Below are 21098 nucleotides of genomic sequence, written 5' to 3'. Positions count from 1 at the left end.
TTTAGAAGAGATCAAGGCTCTGAGGAAGAAAGGGACTTGACTGGCAGACAACCTCATAGACTCACATTCCATACTGTCTTTGCTCTTAGTATTCAGTCGGAAGCTCTTCAGTGTTCACGTTGTCAGCTGCGTTTCCTGTTAGTAGGAAGCAGCCAGACCCTCAAAGGATCCATTTCTCACCATGAAAGGGAAGCAATTAATCAAGAGGGTTTTTTTTTAAGTGATAGGTTTTATTTTTTAGAGCAGTATTCCCTTCATAGGAAAATTGAGAAGAAAGTTCAGCGTGTACTCATATTGTCTCTGCTCTACACTTCAGCTTTCCCTGTTAAGGTGCATTAATGTGGTATATTTGTTACAACTGATGAATGAATACTGATACATTAGCTAAAGTCCATCATTTGCCTTAGGGTTCATTTTTGGTGATGTGCATTGGCTTTTGAACGATGTATAATGACATGTGTCCATCATTACAGTCTCATACAGGGTAGTTTCACTGCCCTAAAATCGCCCATGTTCCATTTTTACCAATTTGACTGTCTCTATTGATTTGCCTTTTTCAGAAAGTTAGATAGTTGGAATTATACAGTAGGTAGGTTTTTTATTTATTTAAGTTTATTTATTTTGAGAGAGAGAGAGAGAGAGAGAGAGAGAGAGCGCACGCATGCATGTGCGAGCGGGGGAGGCACAGAGAGAGAGGGAGAGAGACAATTCCAAGCAGGCTCTATGGGGTTCGAGCTCATGAACCGGGAGATCCTGACCTGAGCTGAAATTAAGAGTTGGACGCTCCATCGACTGAGCCATCCAGGCTCTCCGGTAGCCTTTTTAAACAGGCTTCTATCACATAGCTGTTTGCATTCAAGTTTCCTGCAGGTCTTTTGTGGCTTGGATAACTCATTCCTTTTTATACCTGAACAACGTTCCATTGTCTGGATATACCGGTTTGTTTACCTACTCACCTGCTGAAGGACATCTTGGGTGCCTCCAAGTTTGGGCAATTACGAGTAAAGCCACTGTAAACATTTGTGTGCTAGTTTTTGTGTGAACATGTTTTCAATTCACTTAGGAGTGCAATTGCTAGATCATATGGTAAGAATATGTTTAGCTGTAAGAAACTGCCAAACGGTCTTCGGAAATGGCTGTATCATTTTGCTGTCCCACCAGCAATGAGTGAGAGTTCCTGTTGCTCTCCAGCCTCGCCAGCATTTGGTGTTGTCAGTGTTCTGGATCTGGGCCATTCTAATAGGTATGAAGTGGTATCTCAATGCTATTTTAATTTGCCTTTCCCTAATGACATATGATGTGGAACATCTTTTATTATGCTTTTTCTTTTGCCATCTGTGTATCCTTTTGGTGAGGTGTCTGTTCAAATCTTTTGCCCATAATTTAAGTGGGTTTCCTTATTGTTGACTTTAAAGAGTTTTTTTGTTTTTTTTTTTTTGTATATTTTGAATCAGTAGGTTTTAATAAGCTCTGAGTTGTGAGGCCAGAAACTATGCTAAGTGTATCCTTCCCTCATTGGGATCACTATCTAGTTGAGAATTGGGATCCAAATTAACACACATGAAACACAGAACACAAGACCACGGGTAATTGGTCACTATAAATGTACTTCTTTTATTTTATGAGATACAATATGAAACCCCACTTGTATGTTTTATAGTCTTGTAAGCAGAATGTACTGTCCCAGGTCTTTCATTTTTGCATATTTCCTGGGTTTCTATATCTCCCCACCCCCACCACCTCCACACATAAATTGGCAATCAAGAGGCCAGTGTTCAAAGAAAAAAAGAGGCTAGTGTTTGATGTCACTGGTTGGGAAGCACTCATTTTTGGTCATTTTCTAAAATGTGTCTTCTGATAAAATGTTATTTTAAGCTTTCAGATAGAGAGTTTTAGATCTAATATCCTGGCTTAAGTCAGCAGAAGCATATATGATTTTTTGTTTGTTTTTGTTTTGTTTTTATTTTTGTTTTCCTTAGAAAGGTGACTTTGAAAGAAGGAAAGCAAGTTTAGGAAATGTCCACCCTGCTGATCTTAAAGGGAGAAAATCAGGAATATTCATCCTGCTGACATTAGGAAAGAAAATTAAGAGTCTTAGAGATTTTCTTGGAAAGCTTTCTCTATTCCCTCATTCAGGCAGCAAGGTGAACTTAATGGAAACTTAAGGGGAACACCCTTTTTTTATAAATTGAAAAAAAAATTAATGTTCATTTATTTTTGAGAGAGAGACAGAGAGACAGAGTGCAAGCAGGGAAGGGACAGAGAGAGAGGGAGACACAGAATCCAAAGCAGGCTCCAGGCTCTGAGCTGTCAGCACTGAGCCAACATGGGGCTCCAACTCATGAACTGTGAAATCATGACCTGAGCTGAAATCAGACATTTAACGGACTGAGTCACCCAGACACCCCTAAATGGTTAGGCTCTTACCCAACCTTATTTTTCAATAACAAGGAACCACTGCAATCACGTAGCACTTCCTAGTCCACAGAGCATTATCTCTTTTATCCTCATAACAACCCAAGATAGTAACGATTAAGAGTTTTCTTTTTTTTTTTAAATTTAATGTTTCTTTATTTCTGAGACAGAGCGAGACAGAGCATGAGTGGGGGAGGGGCAGAGAGAGAGGAAGACACAGAATCCAAAGCGGGCTCCAGGCTCTGAGCTGTCAGCAGAGAGCCCGACGCGGGGCTCGAACTCACAAACTGTGAGATCATGACCTGAGCGAAGTCAGACGCTCAACTGACTGAGCCACCCAGGCGCCCCTCTTTTTTTTTTTTTTTTTTTTAATGTTTATTTATGTTTGAGAGAGAGAAAGACAGAGTGTCAATGGTGGGGGTGGGCAGAGAGAGAGGGAGACGCAGAATCGCAAGCAGGCTTCAGGCTCCGAGCTGTCAGCACCGAATCTGACGTGGGGCTTGAACTCACGAACCTCTAGATGATGACCTGAGCCGAAGTCAGACAACTCACCCACGGAGCCACTCAGGTGCCCCCAAGAATTTTCATTTTAGAGACTAATAAACAGTCTGAGAAAAGCCAAGGGATTTTTTGAAGAATATGCCATTGATTTCAACTACAACTAGAGTATCTGACCCCAAGTCCAGTGCTCTGGAATGAAGTTCTGTCTCTGTCTCGTGGTCTGGGTTTGCCTGTCGGGACTCGCTACCTCTAAGTGATGCTGTGTCAAAGGAAATAAGTCTAGATCACTAAGTCATGTTTAGATTGTTGCTTTATAGTTCTCTCTGGTCAGCCTACTTATTTATTAATGTCTGTCACATATATTCATAGCCAGCTTCCCATTATGTATAATTCATACAGTTTTTTTATGGAAGACTTTTCAGATTCAATATAAATAGACATAGGAAACATTCACTGTATGCAATGAGTGAAATAAAGTGAAAACAATGATAGTGTGACTCTAATTTTGCTAGGTAAACATACCCTATATATAAGAAATAATACTGGAAGATTATATACCAAAATGTTAACAGAGATTAAGGTTGGGTTTAGAGATTAAGGCATTATGAATAATTATGAATAATCTTAAATTATCTTCTTTATAATTGTTCCCAATTTTCTATAATAACACATTACTTTTATAATTAGGGTTAAAAAAAAGACAAATAAATGCCACTAAAATATGACTATTATCTTCTTTGCCATGAAACTCCCCAAGCTACCTTAGGGCTCACATTAGCTGGAGGTCAACATCTCTATCATTCCTTCTTTACGGGGAGAAACTGTCATGAGCATGCCGTGCAGGGAACCTAGTGACCACAGCACATCAGTCCGGACCCCTTAAACCCCGCCTCTGCAAAACGACTCAGGGCAACACTGGAGCCAAACTGCACTACGTGGGGATTTCACTGATGCTCAGGAAGGAAAACTGTCAGCTGCTGAGCTTATCTGGGTCTGAAACATAACCAGAGAAACAAAACTCACTTTTAAAATCCAGAAGGTAAAAGTAGACCCGTGGCCAGCAAGGGCTGAGCGGAACTGGAATAAAATAGAAACAAGTAACAGGAGCCAGACTGGCAATGAAATGAGGAGTTTGGGCAGCTGTTAGTAGCAGCCCTGTAGCAGCTGAGGTGCCTCCAGCATCGCTGGCTGGTTAGTTATCTTGTCCTATGGCTAGGATGGGGTAGGATGGAAACATCCTGTTTAAAATTTTTTTAATTTTTTTTTTTAATGTTTATTTATTTTTGAGACAGAGAGAGACAGAGCATGAACGGGGGAGGGTCAGAGAGAGGGAGACACAGAATCTGAAACAGGCTCCAGGCTCTGAGCTGTCAGCACAGAGCCCGACGCGGGGCTTGAACTCACGGACCACGAGATCATGACCTGAGCCGAAGTCGGATGCTTAACCGACTGAGCCAACCAGGCACCCCTAAAATTTTTTTTAATGTTTATTTATTTCTGAGGGAGAGAGAGAGACAGAGTATGAGCAGGGAAGGGGCAGAAAGAGGGAGACACAGAATGTGAAGCGGGCTCCAGGCTCTGAGCTGTCAGTACAGAGCCTGACGCGGGGCTCAGACTCATGGACCATGAGATCATGACCTGAGCCGAAGTCGGACACTTAACTGACTGAGACACTCAGGCGCCCCTGGAAACATCCTGTTGAAAGGGGAAGACAAGAGGTTTGTATGTCATGTCATGAAAACAGATAGATGAAACCATATATATATATATATGTGTGTGTGTGTGTATACATATATGTATGTGTACATATGTATACATATATACATACACACACACACACATATATATCCACAGGATTATATATATCATCTATATTAGAATATATATTTAATTTACATCATCTACATTAAAAAATGATTGCAATTATCCCTAAAATCTTTGCTAGAAGACATCTGAGTCCTAGGTAATGTAATGTGAGGGGCAGAAGAACTCATGCCATTACAGCTTCTATTACTATGTGTTAAGATTTTGGCTATCCAAGATTCCTCTTCATCTGATTTACATGCTTGTGGTTTTAACTCTGCAGAGCCCCTTTCTGACCTAGTGCAAAATAATCTTTCCACCAGAATTTATATCCTCTGATTCATGGTCTGTCTAGGAAAGTTACTCATTTGCCATTCCAGTTGGTTGTTAAGGCCATGCTGCCGGTTCTTCCAGGGATATCTGTGTTTCTTAAAAAAAAAAAAAAAAAAAAAAAAAAAAGGACAACCAAAACCCTCAAATAATGAATCTCTGCTGGGAATTTTATCCATCCTGGGAGAAGCACTAAATGGCTTTTATCAGGTCTTCCCAAATCATACTATCTGAGAAGACTCCTCTGGTCCCGAGAAAGCAAGGCACACACTTGCTTTATTTTGCCCAAAGGCACCAGCCGGCTGCTAGCCCTGTTTGGGGCAGCACACTTCTAAGAAACTTGCTCAAACATATTCATCTTATTACGGTTATCCTTAGTGTCTGGGAGCCACTGCTCTTCTAATTGTCTGGAGTTGTATGATCTTTGTCCAATTACTGTACACACTAGTTTTAAGAACTTTTTATTGATGGAAAATATGACTCATGGTGGTTTTCTGTATACTGTGTTGTTTTAAGATCCTGCTACCCAACAATCTTCATTTGCTCAGGAGCACTTGGGTTCTAATGGCTTTTTCTGCCATGGAGTCTATAAATAGAAAGTGTGCTTACTTTTGCCAGAGAGGATTTTTTGTATTATCATGAATTGCAGTTCTAGAGAAAAAGGAAGAATTTCACGATAGGCAGAAGATATGTCCAGGATAGGAGACATCTTTGAGTGTCTTCGGTTAGACGCTGCCTGCACCACCCTCCACAGAACAAGATGAAGAAATCCTTGACTTAGGGTGGGGGGGGGCAGGGGGAGGCAAAGAGAAATCATAACATTTCCCTTGACTAGTCATTCCAGACATCTTGAACGGAGGCCATGAATTGACAAAGAATAACAAAGACTGCCATTTGGCCCCCCCTTGCCTAAAGCCTGGGCTAGATCTACTCAACAGAACTTCTGCCTCAGGAACCCAAAGCTGGTGCTAAAAAGTATGTAGGGAAGAAGGGGGATGAATGGGCACAGTCAAGTCTTGGTCACTCAAGCACGCGCTTTGTGAAGTACTTAATTGGTGAATCTCAGTTTCCCATCAGTTGTGCTAGGGGAGAAGCAGAGCTTTTACTGAGGCTATTGTGGCTGAATCTGTCCTTTTAGGGTTAAATTCAAACCTCACTTCCTCCAGGCAGTTTTTGCATCCTTGAACAGAACATCTAATGGCAGATGTTTTTGCTGGAAAAGACCTGAGTCCTATGTATGCCTTTTCTGGTGCACAGAAGTATTCTAATTACTTGTGTGTACGTATGTTCTGTCTACCAGAGTGTAAGCTTTTGCAGAAAACAGGTTTGGGGAGAACTAACACTGAGCGCTTAAAAAAGGAAGAACCTTACATTTTCAGAAAGGGATCTTTTATTTCAGAAACTATCTGGAGCTCACTAAAGAGACTACCTACAAAGAATCTAGGCTACATTTTTGGGGTTTGGAGGATGCTCCATCCTGCAAGTAGAGAAGAAGGGATCCCAGAAGTCTTTCTTCTACCCGGGGCAACAAGAGAGGATTTATTAGGATGTTCTTGGCAGCTTTGAGGAGAGGGTTTGTATATTTTGTGTTGTTTTCTTCTTGCTCCATGAGAGCTGGTCCCAGTGTGTGTGTATGTGTTTGAAGTCTGCACAGGAAATTTGGGTTATGAGAGTCTCAGCGCTAGATGAATTCCAAGGCCCCGTGAGCATGGGCCAAACCATGGGCCAAGAGCAGTGCAGAATGCTGGCCATTGTGTGAAAAATTGGGGCGGGAGGGAAGGATGTTTACTGGCCTAGTGGCAAGGAAGCCAATGGTTTGGGGTCTGGGAGGGAGATGCGTAAGGACTTTGTGACACGACTATCATTTAGGATTTCCTTAGCTAGCTGTATTTGTCTAACTTCCAAGGTACCTGGCCATGACCCAGTGTGGTAAGAACATTACTGTGAGAACCTGGACCACAGTCACTGTGGAAAAAGATGTTGCCTCATTGTGGAAAGATTTTTACAATCTGCAATTTGCTATAGGCCAGCAATCCTCCCACTGACAGCCTTGAAAAAAATTAAAAATAAATTTCAAGTTTATGCATAATAAAAACTTTATGTGCCATAAAAATTGTTTCTCTGGGACTGCATTAAGATCCTTGTCTGAGCCACATCTTCTGGAGCTTGTGTTTGGTGATGTGTTGATTTAATTCTCCAGTTCATGCCAAATGAAATAAATATCCCTATTTTTGATCTGGTAACAGAGAGTGGATGGCCAAGGGACTTGCGATCACACGTTGTACTCCCTCAAGAACCAACAGCTGAATGCTCTACTTTAGGATATTATGGTTTCAGACTGGTTGGCCAAAGGCAGCCGGGCATATGCTTAATGTGAAGACATGTAGGAAAGTAATACTGAAACAAATAATTCTGACGATGCCCAAATAGTCATGCGTTGGCTTGAATCGCATACACTTTCATTTGAAGTGGGTCAGCGGAACTTAGAATGTTCCATTTGCATCATCTTAGTTTGTTAGGATTATACTGACCAAAATTAATTGGGTTTGGCTCATGAAGTAAGATCAGCTTAATATTCGCTCAGTTTTTAAACTCTTCTCGAGAAACCACACGGAACCAATTCAGGTCAGATACGATATGCACAAAGTCTGAAAATCAGCTACTCCCATTGCCTGTGCCTGGCCCAGAATTCTGTTGATCTCTGATTACGGAAGAATTGAGGCTGTTTGTCCCTTAAGATAGCTGTGGCCTCCTCATGTGCATCTCTGTTCGGGACCTGGGTCCTACATGCAGTGTAATCTGTCTCAATGGCATTTCTCCCAGCTTTCACCTTACTAAGCTCGGCCATTTGACATAGAGATGTATTCACATGTCCTCTGATGCCACTGTCTTCATGCTTATGTAGGTATACATGTATCCCTGCTCACAGTGAATTCCAGAAGCACCTCAAATCTTCACAATACTAAAGGAATACATATGGGAACAGAAAGCTATTCAAACATAGACCGGACTTCTTAACAAAAAGAACGAGCTACATTTCAAGTAGGAATAAGTGTTATTACTGTCTTTCTCAAGGGGGTTTGACAAATTTCTTCAGATATTGCATACTTGAGGAAAAACCCCAAAGGGAAGTGTATGAACAATCTTTGTATTTCTAAATTGAGGGGTTTCAATTCTAAAATGAATGATCTCCACCCATTAAACAAAGTGGGGAAATGAGACACCAGAGGACTGCAAAAACGTGTTCCATGGGAGCCAGCAGTATATAGTGAGTCACTGGTCATAGCCTAGACTATGCAGCCTGGATTCTGCTTTCCTCCCCAAATCACAAACAAGTAATTCTAGACGTTTATATCCTTTAGTTATGTAAGTTATTTATCTTTTTTTAATTCCAGTAAATGGAGGATGGAAACTATGATAGAAAACCATTTTCCAGTTTGGAGTGGACATATTAACATAGACAATGCATTTCTACTGTTGTTATTCAATGAACACAATTGTACAGTAGCAAAGTCTAGGGGCGCCTGGTGGCCCAGTTGGTTAAGTGTCTGACTTGGGCTCAGGTCATGAGCTCATGGCTCACGAGTTTGAGCCCCGTGTCGGGCTCTGTGCTGACAGCTCAGAGCCTAGAGCCTGCTTCCGATTCTGTGTCTCCCTCTATCTCTGCCCCTCCCCCGCTTGCATTCTGTCTCTCTCTGTCTCTCAAAAATAAATAAATGTTAAGGAAAAATATAAAGAAAAGTCTCATTGCAAGGTGATAAAGAGGAATCACCAATGTTTGGAACAATAATGGCTCTCGCCAACAATTTTTCATTTCGTTTTATTTCATCTCATGGAAAAATCTCTTGCTGCAAATATTTGTCTAACCGATACCCACACAGGTGCATACACACAGAATCATACTGTATATTTAAAGCTTCCATTTTATATTCTCACCAGTACCATTTTATATGGTACCATTTAAGTCCTCAGAAAATGGCAGCATTATGACACAGATTCCTTCATTATCTCATAACTGATTATCCTGATTTATCCTGATTCTATATAACATTTCCTACATGTAGGCAGATTAAAAATAAAAGTCAGGGGTGCCAGGTGGCTCATTTTAGCCTCTGACTTCAGCCCAGGTCATGACTCGCGGTTTGTGAGTTCGAGCCCTGCATCGGGCTCTCAGCTGACAGCTCAGAGCCTGGAGCCTGCTTCAGATTCTCTCTCTCTCTCTCTCTCTCTCTCTCTCTCTCTGCCCCTCCCCTGCTTGTGCACGCGCTCTCTCTCTCTCTCTCTCAAAAATAAATAAACATTAAAGAAATAAAAATAAATTAAAAAATAAAAGTTAGAGTGGGGATCCTGGGTGGCTGAATCGGTTAAGCGACTGACTCTTGATTTTGGCTCAGGTCTTGATCCTAGGGTTGTAGGATCCCTCCATACTCACTGTGGAGCCTGCTGAAGATTCTGTCTCTCCCTCTGCCCCTCTCTCCTGCTCGTGTGCACTCTCTCTCTTCAAAAAAAAAAGGTATGAAAATTTCAAACATATACAAAAATGGAGAAAATAATACCACAAACCTTTGCACACAAATCAATTAACAATATTTTGGGACAGGGTCAGGATTCGATAGTTTGTCAGGTGATATTTAAAGCGTAAGGAAGTGGTGTGGCTTACATCACTTGCCCATTCTCATGTTAGGATTCTACTAACTTAGTAATGACATTTATATGGGGAAACAGTTCTTGACTAAAGTAAAGTGTAACTGAGGAAGTTTCAAATGGGGAGCTGGTCAATACAGCACAAAAGATTCCTGTACTCATCATGTCACTTATGGAGTTAGCAATTACAAAGCACCTATAACATGCCAGGCATTGTCAGGCACTGGGAGGCAAAGGTGTGATCATTGGTGCCATCCTTCCCGCAGGTGACAGTTTGATTGAGGAAGGAAGCCAGCCCCATCTCGCAGCTGACCTCCGCCACAAAAGAACAGCATGGACTAGGGTGGAAAAGATCAATCTGGTTTGATTTATCAGATCAAACCAAAGATAAATTTGGTTTCATGGGAAACTCAAAAGCAGACTCTCAAAAACAAACAAACAAATAAAATACTAGAGGAAAAGGAAAATTACCATAGAAACGACTCCCATGCAGTGGATGATGTGTAGCTCACTGAATTTCTGCTGAGGTGTGTACAGCCATAAACCAGCCTGTGCGGATTGATCTGAAGCCCGTAAAATGTTGAAGACTGATACAGACAAACACTGCCAGGGTATAGTTGCAACCTAGACAGTAAGAGCCAAGGAGGGAGGTTTCCAAGAACCTTCAGAAGAAAAAGTCTTCTAAGACACATCAAGAAATGTCTGCCAAGTATGCTTTAAATGTTTTTTTTTAATGTTTATTTATTTTTGAGAGATAGACAGAGACAGAGTGTGAGCAGAGGAGGGGCAGAGAGAGAGGGAGACACGGTATCTGAAGCAGGCTTCGGGCTCTGAGCTGTCAGCACAGAGCCGGATGCTGGGGCTCAAACTCCTCAATCGCGAGATCATGACCTGAGCCAAAGTTGGATGCTTAACCGACTGAGCCACCCAGGCGTCACCACTAGTATGCTTTAAATAAGTAAATCCCACTTTTATCTTTAAGTGTCTTCAAGGCAAGTGTCTTCTGATGTCCTGAATGACAGACAACTGGTACAGCAAAGGCTCTGAAAAAGGACTGGTCTATATTGGGGCAAATAATGAGATAGAAAGAAGAAAAGAATGGGGGGCATGGAGGAATAATGAAAGAAAATAGAGGGTTCAGGCTATGATGCATGCGTAAATGAAGTCCCACTGTTTACTAGAAAGGCAGCCCTGCAGAGCAATGAAGAATACACACTTGGCAGCCTAATCGCCTGGGTTCGAATTCTGTCTCTACCATGAATTAGCTGTTTGTTCAGTGAAGAATTTTTCTGTGCCTCGACTTACTCATGTGTATGGCAGGGATAATAACATTTCTGCATACAGTGGGCTTGTTGGGAGGCTTATTTACAGCATGACGGATAATGCCCTCCCCTGAGTTCCTCTTAGAAACAATGATGTGTTCTGCATCTAATAACCTCACCCTAGACTCCTGCATGTTTGTTTCTGACAAACCTCCGGATAACGAAATTCTATCATTTATCCCCTAGAAAGGCCCTGATTACCTGGTTGGACAAAGCCTCTGGCCTCTCATTTCTGCAACCTTCTGACTATCACAGAAGAAAACCCAACACAAGAAATAACATCTGTGTGTATATGCGTGTGGGGTGGGGGAGAGAGAGATGGAAAGACAGGGATCGAGATTGAGAACCAGACCTTCTGAAGGTTAGCAAGCAAAACTACGGCAGAAATAGAAACCACAAGTATGGATGCATTCAAACCAGAATTACATAGGAGCTTAGGAGGAAAGAATATTATGTCCTATTGTGGTTTATCCACAAGCTGGAGTGCTGGGCCAATCCTGGAGATTCTAAGGCTGTTTTCATCTCATAAATTCCTGTGTTTTAGAAGAGCCAACTGATTCTTCTGTTGACAGGCCAACTTCCTAAGATAATGTCTCTACCTTCTGCACTGCAGAGATGTTGGAACAGGACTGTTTCTTCAATTTTGTAGGTTCCTGTGACAAAAGACCACCACGAGTTCCTGAAATGGATCTCAGTTCCCTCTCAGGGCAAAGATCTTCCCTAGAATTATTTAAGTATATCACTTCTTCTTCGTCTTTGTGTGTATTCACCCTTTTTTCCCGCTCTGGTGGTTAGAAGAGTGTCTTGGGATTTGTTGGCTTCCACTCTCTCTAGCCAACCCTTTACCTGCCTCCACTCTCCACTTAAACGCCTCCACTTGGAAAGATGGGAAGGTGCGCTGTGACCATACTTGTTGGATATCTTTTTGGCCATCCCTCTAAAAAAAGAACTGTCCTGATACACCTGAAAATTTTCCTTTAATATCATTTGAGCAAAGGGCACCAACACCCAAGGTATTGTCCCAAACAGTCCAAACAATTCAGTTCTTGTGGGTGAGACTTACCCTATCCCCGTGCTCCTCTTCTGAAATGCAAACACTTTGAATTACCTAACCACTTGAGAATCTCAAAGGGTGAAGACATATCCTTGGATTGTTTTCCTCTAGGAATCAAGGAAATGAGTCTAGTGACTGGGCATCTGGAGAGGAGGCACAGTCAAAGGGAAAGGAGAGTGTGGAAGGGAGAAATTCATGGGGACAGGAAGAATCACCTTGCCCACGGGACAATGTAGTCAGGGGAAAGCACTGTTCTGTCATTCACATGTTTGCAAGCTTTCATTCACAGCTTCTCTGTAGCTCAGTGTCTTAATAGGCAAAACAAAGATGATGATGCATGTGTCCTAGAGTTGTTGAGAAGATGGCAGGATGGGACAGAGAACTTTGTAAATATTCCACTAAAGGGTGGGTGGTAGGGTGCTCCCTGCAGACACAGCCCCACGACCTTCTGCCGAAGTAAAATTTCCCAGAAAGCCAGTTTTAGTGTAAAATGTATGCCTAGTGTATGTTCTATTCAAAAGTATAATTCTTCTCTGCAAATCTCTAAGTAAAATGTTGCCCTGAGATGATTGACTATGTTTATCCCATAGCTTTGTAGATCTCTCGGGACCCCCGATATGAGTATCTTGAATAACGTATATAAGGCCTCTGGTGGAAAGTTGTTCCTCAACATGGGTTAGATACTCACATTTATAAAAGTTATTATTATTTTTAATAGTATTCCTTTACAGCTGTCCCAAAGGACAGAACTGATGAGAACACGGACATGTTCATCATGAACCCTGGACAATTTGGTTCTGTTTTGTAGATGGAGAAATTGGGTCTCAGTCTCAATCCCTTTTTGTCTCTGGTGTTGAATTTATCCCATTTCACTGCGATTGCTATTCTTGTGTGTGGGTTTCATACTGAAATGTAAATTTTGGAGTGGGAGCCTAGAGCTGCCAGCTGTTCATTTCTTCCTCCTATTTCTTCATTCATTTACTCACTCACTCAATTACTGATTCAGTCAAAAGTAACTGAGCGCCTGTTTAAATAGGGTGATGTGAGAGGTATTATAGAAATACAAATATGAGACAGAGTCCTTAAAACCTATGACGTCATCATCCAAAGCCTTGCTGGTACAAGATTGCACAATGAAGCAAGTCCTCATAATACAAGAAAAGAATAAACTGACCATTCACAAAGTGAATGGACCCATTCCAACATTCCTCTTTAACTCAAATATCTACCTCCTCTCATAATATCAATGTCTTTATTGGATAGTTTTTTGATGACTAGTTGAAAATGCGCTGGCAAAACAATGCAAAAAAAAAGTGCAAAATGACACAGTGAGGCAATAGTCAGGATTTTATAACATCAATGCAATTGATGGAGGTAAAGTCAATCAGGTAGAAAGCTCTTGACAAATTAAACTCTAGCAGTGTTTGATCAGTCAATTATTGAAAAGGAGAAAATTGACAAAGGTGATGGTGTGCTGGGACTTCCAAGGAGAAAACGGTCCTTGGGGAACCGATAAATCTTTTAATGCTTTTGCAAAAATTATCCTCTCTGTGGGCATGTTGAGAAACTCAAGCATGAAATAAAATTAATTGTATTGTGCTATGATACAATTTTATTAGATGAATTCTGCCCCAAATCGCCAACATTAATTCTTTGTCCTAATATTTAGCACATAACTACAATGATAATCCATACAATAATAAAATAAATCTAACTTATTAAATGTAAGGTAATTAAGTTTTCTTCATAATTTTTTTCATAATTTTTACTTTTAATTTTCAAATTTCCCACCATTTCCTATGTCTACCTTTGTCCCTGTTTTCAATGGATTCAGTTTAAGCTTCTTCTGGTACTAATTAACCTCAGATAAAAAGAACCTCTCATATCTGCTTACATGTTATATTTGACCAGAACTCTACTGTTTGCAAATACTTTAACAGACCTTGGCTCACTTAACTGTCAAAAGAACCCTATCGTTAGCATAGTGTTTTCTCTGTATTATGTAAAATAATATTTAAGATAGAGTAAGTTGCCAGTTTTCCTAACCTTTTAACTCTTCTAATAACCACCAAAATCTCATCTTTCCCAGAAATTCTGATCCACCCATCCCTTAATGGGGGTGGGGGGCAAGCCTTTCACTTTTGATTAAGAATCATGAATACTTCAAAAATGGAGTCAATTTCTATAGGCACTCAGCAGCCAAGATTTGGTTAAACCTTACCTTCTACAATTTGTGTTACAAAAATAATTTTGTGTTCCCAAGCATAAAGTTACAATATTGAGTATACAGTTAAAATCATCTGCAATCCCAGGTTTCTGGCATGTCTTACTGAGTGGTATACCCACCCCTTTCAACGCCAGGTTGAAAATCACTTGAGCAAGACCACAGAGCCATCAAAGAGCCACTCCGTCCCTTGGGCTTAGGCCTCTGACTATATCTCAGTTCTCTTGTCACTACAGGAGTCCCCGTCAAGTTTTATGACATTTAAGAGCCAGTATGTGGCCTACGTACAGAGAGTTAACCCATGGTTCCAGCAAGGCATGGAAAACTGAGAGCGTGTGAGCCTCTTCACATTCCACATGACTTCAGAAAACTGAAATACTCCCATGGGGCTGGAATAGACAGAAGTCCCTTGGACTGGTTGCCAAAAGATGGGCATAATTCAGAAGGTGGGAGTGTTTCCAGGTAAGAGAACAGATATGACAGAGGAGGAAGGTTTAGGCCACAGTTACAAGGGTGATAAAAGGCAGTCTAAGCAGGGCAGAACTTCAATCAGCAGGACAGAGGAAGGTTGGGAGGACACTTTCAGGATGTGAACAGGAAGTGAGACAAGGAAAGTAATGTGATGCTTCTGTAAAGTGGGAGAGGATCCTAAGACAAAACGTGTGAATAGAGACCCATGAGAAAGAAGGTTATCAAAATACCTATAGACTAGACAGTCTGAGTGCTAGCAGGGTCTTCATGGAATTCACCATTTTTCCAGCGCATAAATCCTCCTTCACTTTCCTCAACAGGTCATGAAGACCAGAAAAATGGAAGGGCTAGGTAGGAATGGATGGTGGAGTACAACACTGAGGGTGGAGTGAGTGCAGAGGGCACACGCAAGAGAGAAGTACCTTCTTTAAAGCTAAAAGGTACTATCCTGTCCTCTCTCCTTGCTGTCTTTCCACACCCTTCACCAGTGCCTGGGAATTTCTCTCTAGCTTCTTCCTCCCCTTGGTGTGGGATCTATCCACTGAGAGTGGATCTCCCCAAATTTTTCAGGTAGGTGTTAGAAATCTGAATCATGTGGTCCACTGACTGACTGCATCCTGGATCTGGGAATATAATTTGCAGAGCAGTGACAGGGCAATCTTAGGGGAATGTAGGCCAGGTAGGCCCAGGCGAATCACCATCACTGCCCACTGGGGCTCCAGGCAGGAGATACTATAAACTGGTAGCTGACTTTTCCTGAAACAGATAGGGCAGGCCACCAGCATCTGAAAGCCCCAAGGTACTGTGGAGTTGTTGCTAAGGATGTACAGAGACTGCTACCTTTGCCCACTTCTGCCATCTGACCTTGCCCAGCTGGCCTCTGACTCTTAATTCCAAAAGTCATCATTGCAGCATGTCTAGGCTTTTGCTGATATATGACTAAAATCATGTTTTCTCTAATCATTATTCAGGTTTTAATATTTATTGGATCATATTGTATGCCAAGGACTAGGGAGGCAAAGACAAAAAGAGAGGTTCCCTGTCCTGAAAGGACAAGAAGAAAACAATAGGAAGACAGACATTCATAAAATAATGACATTAGAATATCACACTGGCTATAATGAACTGCATCTTGAATGTACACACTGAGTTCCTATTTTTAGGGAAGACCCCCTAGAGTTAAGGGGAATTTGGTTTCTACTTTAATCTAATTAAGTTATTGGCAACTTTATTTTGAAAAATCTTCGGGCATACTAAATTTAAGTCCAGCAACATTTTTCATGGTCCCCCCTTTTTTTCCCCCTCTAAGGTGAATTTTTTTTTTTTTTTTCCTTGTAGTGGTAGCATTGAGGGGCCAGGAGGAGTGGGCAGATGGTGTTTGCATTGCATTGCCCATTCCATTTGGGGAGTTATGCAATCAAGGGGAAAAATGCATTTTCCACCCTTGAGGTCCTTTGATCACTTTTGCTCTTACATAACTCCCTAACAGCTGGAGCTGTAAACTTTAAAATTGGCCGGAACATAGCTCATATTGCGAAAGGAAATTCAACCCAAATTTGAAGAGAAACAGCTAGATATTTTAAAAGCGATTCCAGTATTTGTGTTCTTTAACATTTAGTGAGTGCTGGTGATGTTCGGGCCATTAAGCAAAACTCCCCGCCCAGCCATGTCGCCATCTTGATTGGGACTGCCATCAGCTAGGCCTGGCTCAGCAGAATGGGGTACTTTCTTATCTTTCTTCTCATCGCCAACCTCCAGTCTGCAGCAGCTCCTCTGCCCACAGACAATCAAAGGAATGCTTGCTCTAATGCTGGGCTGCCAGGAGTAGATGCTTATCGATCTACCCACTCCTCCTCCAGCAGCCACCAGGTGCTCATTGGTTTGCTTTGAAAACACGTCTGCTCCATTCAACAATATCACTTCGTTCACTTACGATGCAAAAGGTATCCTCCACTACCTAGTCCTTCCCGATCTTTCTACCTGTCTTCTACCTACTTCTTCTTCCTCCCCCACTTCCCCTTCTTCCTCCTCTTCCTCCTTCCTTTTTAAGTTTTGGATATGAGCTTGTATCTGCGCAAGTGGAAATAAATCTGTACAAAGCACGTTTGTTGCTATAACTTCTGCATCTCAATGAAAAAGAGTCAACTCAATTAAAACCTACTTTTTCAGAATCAATAGCTTCTTCAAAGCTGCATTAACACTTAAATACAGTTAGCACCAAATGCAGAAATGGATCTGTAAAAAGATTATTAAACTTCTAAATTGCTTAAATGAAATTAAAGGGAGGAAAATTTGTATTTTTCATAGTGAAGCAATGCACTGGAATCATGGATACTGGAGAGTCAAAAATTCAGAGTTCTGGGGCACTTGGGTGGCTCTGTCAGTTAAGCTTCTGACTTCGGCTCGGGTCATAATCTCACAGTTCGTGAGGTCAAGCCCCACATTGGGCTCAGCACTGACAGCTCAGAGCCTGGAGCCTGCTTCAGATTCTGTGTCTCCCTCTCTGTCCATCCCTCACTCACACTCTGTCTCTCTCTCTCTCCCCCAAAAATATATAAACATTTAAAAAAAATAAAAAAAGAATCCACAGTTCTGAGGTAACAAAAGACCTAAGTATCTAAGTTCTTTCTGTTTTTCATTCTTCCCTATCAAAGAAGTGTGGATGTGTAGAATTAACCATTAGCAGCAATTGGTGCCTTAAGAGAGACTTCAAATCTACATCTCCAGGAATGGCAGGTTGCAAGTGAGGAAGGTGACACATGTCACCTTGATGTATTTAGACGTGGTAATTGCCAGTTCAAGAGCCTCTGCTCCAAGGTACTCTAGGATGGCTGCTCCAGGATGACAGGGAAGCAGTCACCCCTCCCCACAAAAATTCATGGTTCTCAGGGGTCAATGAATATTTCATACAGGGAAGGCAACATGGTTCCCTGAAGGTCAGCTACCTTTGTCTTGACCAGGACACCTCCTCAGCCTGGCCACCAACCATTCTGAATTCACCTAAAATATCAACACAGAAGAGAAAGGGCTAATTCAAGAGCAGGGAGGCCTTGCTTCCTATTCCTTTGCTGCTCCAAGATTCAAATTGCTTCCCCTCTGTTTTGAAGCAAAGCCACACCTCTTCCTATTGCAAAGCTTTCAGTCTTGCCTGCTGCTTCTTCCAGTTCCTGCCTCTCTTCCCTTCCTTCTGTGGCCTTGCACACATACTGGAGACATGCTTGTGCCTGCTGTAACCACCCTTCCTGACTGCAAGACGGTGCTTCCAGGCCTGCTTTCCATCCCCTTCAGAATGTGGAGGCTGCTGATTTTGAGAAATGCCCCCAGGCACGGGGGCCATCCGGGAGCACTAGGCCTTCTAGTACTGTGAGTCACTCCGAGAGCCTTCCAGCACCAGGCCAGGCTTCTGGAAGCATCCTGAGAGGATTTTCAGGAAGGAATAGATATGATCTCTCAGGCATACAGCAAGGTTTTTTTTGTTTTTTTGTTTTTTTTTTTTTAATCCTTAGTTTTTGGAGGATTTTGATGAAATAAAAGGCTAAGTGGAACAAGAGTTTTGTATTCATTCTTTTTTTATATTTCATTTTTTTATTCTTATTTTTAATTAATTAAATTTTGAGAGGGAGAGCATGAGTGGAGGAGGGGCAGAGGAAGAGGGAGAGAGAATCTTAAACTCTATGCTCAGCATGGAACCCAGCTAGGGGCTTGATCTCAACAAGGGTCACATCATGACCAGAGCGGAAATTGAGAATTGGATGCTTAACTGACTGAGCCAACTGGGTGCCCCTGTTTGTTTTCTTATCTATATGACACATATATTGCTTATCCTGGTGTCATGAACTGCTCATTTCTTTCATGGTTAAGGATTAACTATTTTTGGCTATCTTTTTCTTTTTTTCTTAAAATTTTTTATTAACGTTTATTTTTTTTGAGGGAGAGAGACAGAGTGTGAGTGGGGGAGGAGCAGAAAGAGAGGGAGTCAAAGAATAGGAAGCAGGCTCCAGGCTCTGAGCTGTCAGCACAGAGTGCGACACAGGGCTTGAACTCACCAACCGTGAACTCACCAACTGTGAGATTATGACCTGAGCCAAGGCTTAACCAACTGAGCCACCCCGGCGCCCTAGGATATCTTTTTCTTTCTACAGAGATGTTGCACTGCCAAGCACAGGTATGTTGATTAGGCAGACATTGGGGTAGAAAAATAGCTTACAGGTCAAGAAATAAAGTCTTCATAAGGTTTACTGTGGCAGGTGCTCATTACTATTAAATGTGAATAGTAAAGGTGCTGATGATGGTGACAAAGATGATGGTACTTCTCACATTGTGGCACATGCTGTGGGTGTGGGAGCTGATGACTGACATCAGTGGCCAGCAGGCTGCAAGCAAACACAAGGCTTCTGCTGACCATTGTCCCCCCACAATTGTTCTACTCAGTCTAGCTATGACTCTTTGCCAGAAATGGGCTACTAGGTCATAAAGTTTGCTGGCTTTGTTACAAGTTCATTTGTGACCATGCAGCTTTTTCTCAGTGGAAGCATTTCTGGCTAAAGGGAAAAATAACTTATGTCCTTAAAAAGGAAGGGGTGTGTGTCTAACTTGTCTCACCTACTGGAGAGTTAGTTGATGATTATAAGAATCTTTGCCAAATATGATTTCCTTGAAACTTTCTTATTGTTTGAAGGTGGTTTTTTTTGTTTGTTTTTTGCTTTTTTTTTTGTTCTCACTGGAAAGAATCCAAGAAAGAGCCTGATGGGAAGTGAGAATTTTAATATTGTCCATGCTTTACCTTTATTTTCTTTCAAACAACTTCCTTTCCAATAATGATCACGATGATAATAGCTGACATTCCTTGAGTTCTTGGGGCCACATTGTATATTCAATCCTCATAAGACATTTTTCTCTAAATGCTGCTATCCCCATTTGACAGACAAGGAAAGGGAGTCACAGACATGTTTAATAACATGCCCAAGGTCATACAGGTAATTATAGATTGAGACCCAGGCATTGTGACTTCAAATGAAGCTCATATCATGATGTGATAACAGTAACTATCATCGTCCACTAAGATTTGTGAGCTCTCCCTCCATGCTAGGTTCTGAATTAAGACTGAGCATACTGAAACAAGCAAAGCAAATATAGTCTTCATGGAATTTAGAATCTAGCAAAAGAGTATACAAAGTTAGTAATTAAATAATTCTATAATTAAAAACTATTACACGTAGAGAGCAGATGCCAGGGGACCTATTAGCTCTGTGAATACACGACATTTACGGTGGGATCTGAAATAGCATGAGTGAGAAGATGAAGTAGGGGTACATGGGAAAGGGGTCCGAAGAAGGGAACAGTTGCTGACAACAAAGGCTGGTGATCTCCATGTTCCACTGAATACACAGTGACCTCGTGTGACACACAATTTGTTTCATGAACACTTCTTTGAAAGTACAGAATAAGATGTGAATATGTTTATCTACACAAATGGTCATAACTAGAACATCTTTCTAGCCGGGGAAGCAGTTGCTTAGTGGTAAGAATGAGAAGAGGATGTTAGGATGACAAAAACGTGTCAGGTAAGAACTGGTATTGGACCAAATCAACACCCTGAGGGATCCCGAGGAAGCCAGAGTGGCTGTACCCAAGGGAAAAAGACACACGGAGACAAGGAGACTTTTTGCGCAGAGGCAAAAAGACATTGTCACATTAAAGGTAACTATGTTTTCCCTTTTTTCCTTACGCATCAGAGCTACAAGGTATGATTATTGTGTTTCCAAGTAATCCACAGAACTCAAATATTAAATGAATTATAAAGTCAATTAATTAAACTTTGTGGAATATACCAATTAATGGACAGGAACTCTAAATGTCAACTCAAATAGGCATCGGAATTTAGTATATTCCAAAGACAGCATTTCCAATCAGTGGAGAAAAATGGTCTTGGGACACCTGACCATCTGTTTGGTAATAAGAAACCCAGACTCCTGATTCTTTCCTTACATAAAAATAAACTCCAGGGGCACCTGGGTTGCTCAGTTGGTTGAGCATCCCACTTTGGCTCTCATGGTCATGATCTCGCGGTTCGAGTTCAAGCCCTACATCGGGCTCACTGCTGTCATCCTGTCAGCGCAGAGGCCGCTTCTGATCCTCTATCTCCCTCTCTCTCTGCCCTTTCCCCACTTGCAGTCTCCCCAAAATAAATAAAATTATTAAAAAATAAAAAAATAAGCTCCAGAGAGAAAAAATATGAATATACTTTATGCTATAAAAACACTAGAAGAAGACATGTTTCAGTATTTTTATAATCTTTGGTTAGGAAACGCCTTTATTACTTTATTAGCATTTC

This window comes from Panthera leo, chromosome A1 (genome assembly GCF_018350215.1).
Source record: "Panthera leo isolate Ple1 chromosome A1, P.leo_Ple1_pat1.1, whole genome shotgun sequence".
NCBI classification, from domain to species: domain Eukaryota; kingdom Metazoa; phylum Chordata; class Mammalia; order Carnivora; family Felidae; genus Panthera; species Panthera leo.
Note: the sequence above shows the minus strand (reverse complement) of the source record.